Raw genomic sequence first — 2,158 nt, 5'->3', positions numbered from 1 at the left:
TCAGCTGTGAGGAAAGGAAATACGGCAAGTGCTTCTCAACCAGTTTTTTTCCCACCTATGCGTAGTATGGTCGTTCTCTATGAAAGCTTTTAGGATTTAAAAAAAAATCTTAGTGTTTTAAATTTTATAATGTTAACATTATAATTTTATAATGTTGTGGACGGCCAGTTTTCATAAAACAGGGAAGCTGTTGTCCATCTTGACTGGTCATATTGAAGTTCTTGTGACAAGAATGGGCTATGAAGGAGAAGGTCCCTGAATGCTGTTAACAATCCAGGGATATTTGAAGATGAAGCCAGAGTTTTTGAAAACTTGTATGTGACAAGGAGTGTGGCTCTGCATGCTCCATTTTTTACAGACCTCCCACTCTGAAATGTATATATTTTAGTATATTTAATTTAATTTTATAAATGATATAAAACTGTATTGATGGGCTGCTGTCACTCTGACAGATCACCCTACCAGCTCAAAGGGTAAATATGTGGGGGTTTTTTTATAATTTTTGTACAGTAACAAGGTGAGGAACATTTTAGCTCATAAATTATTTACCAAAGCTCACAGGCATAATAGGCTGTGTGCATATTCATCAGGCCATTATCCATTATTCATAAGAAGTTCACTTCAACTGTTAGAAGAAAATGAGGTTGTTGATTGAAATGCTGAAGAAATGTGGGCTTTTGTCCTTCCCCCTCCTTTCTACCATCTGAGTAAGTTTGGAAGTTTCCATTAAAAAACGATATTGTAGGGGGAAAAAATTATTCCTGACATGCAGATATGTAGATAAGAGAGAAAGGAAGCTTAGAGTAGGAAATAAACTGGCAGATTCAACCACCATCCACTTAACTTGGCTAAAGTCCCCTGACTCCTGCTTCCACAGAGATTGTGCCCAGGAAGTAGTCAAAAAGCGTGTCCTTTCTTGCAAATCAAGGGCAGCTTCTGCAAATATGATAGAGTTAATACTTACATTAAGCTATATACAGGTTGCATTCTACAGCTCAAAATGTATTTATCATTTATCTTCTGATTTGACCTTCACATCAAGTCTCTGAGGTAGGAATAATTTTCAAGATGAGAAAACTGAAGGTCAGAGAGGTTAAATGACTTGTCTAAGGCCAAACAGCTGATTAGGAGCAAACCATGACTAGAACCTAAATTTTGTTCCACATTCTATGTTTTTTATATTCTGTCTTCCTAAGTCCTCTGGATGATAAAACCCACCATTCCCAAGATAGACACATTTCACAATGTTTTCCATGAACCATTGATTTTGTTTCCTCTTTTTTATATCTTGATTATCTTTGTGAACTACAGAAGCAAAGTAAGTTTGATAGTATCAAGTAATACTAAGTTCTACAGCATAGAGAATAACAAATGTCTTTGGTGCACGGACAGGCCATTAACTGCTATGACTGCCAACTTCCATTGCCACAAGTAGGAGACATTACAGTCCAGTCAGAGCCAAAGATCTAGGTTCAGATTTGGCCATGGTCACTTATTAGCTGTGTAACCTTGGGCAAGTCAATCTCTTTAAGCCATAGTTTTCCATCTGTGAAATACGTGTAACACTTACTCCTAGGTTTTTAAAAGTGTTAAATGCGATAATATATATGAAACCCAAGTGTCAGGACTTCCCTTCATTTTAAGGGTCACCTCTCTCTAGTATATATTCAGAGTAGTGGAATGGGAGGCAACGTTTGTCTCATTTCTGTCCCCCAAGTCTTCTGCATGACCCTTTGTTTCATTCTGTCCTGGGCCACTCACTTGGCTGCTAGCCACAGCCTAGAACTCAGTTAAAACACAACTAATTCACAATGGGGTATAGCTATGAATTCTCCCTAACATGACTACACAAGGCTGTTCTTGAATGAAGAGTTGAAAGAAAAGTAAAGAGAATTCTAATGAGCAAGAGGAAAGCAGTAAAACTTTGGTTTTAACTTGCCCTATGATCCAAGTGAAAAACAGCTAAGAAGTTCGATCTTTATTAAAGAGTCAGAGCCTTTCATGGATGGACCTCCAAACCCTTACCTGGCTCCCTGTCCTCAGGTCTGCTTCCCTCCCTAGGAACTCCTCCTTCAAATCTCCGCTTCTTCTGGGAAGCCCCAGGCCCTTCCTCCCTCCGGTTCCTCAGCTATCCTCAGAAGTACATTTCCCCAAGTCT

The sequence above is a fragment of the Pteropus alecto genome, unplaced genomic scaffold (genome assembly GCF_000325575.1).
Source record: "Pteropus alecto unplaced genomic scaffold, ASM32557v1 scaffold220, whole genome shotgun sequence".
Classification (NCBI taxonomy): Eukaryota; Metazoa; Chordata; class Mammalia; order Chiroptera; family Pteropodidae; genus Pteropus; species Pteropus alecto.
The sequence above is the reverse complement of the archived record's forward strand: the minus strand, read 5'-3'. Positions refer to the sequence as shown.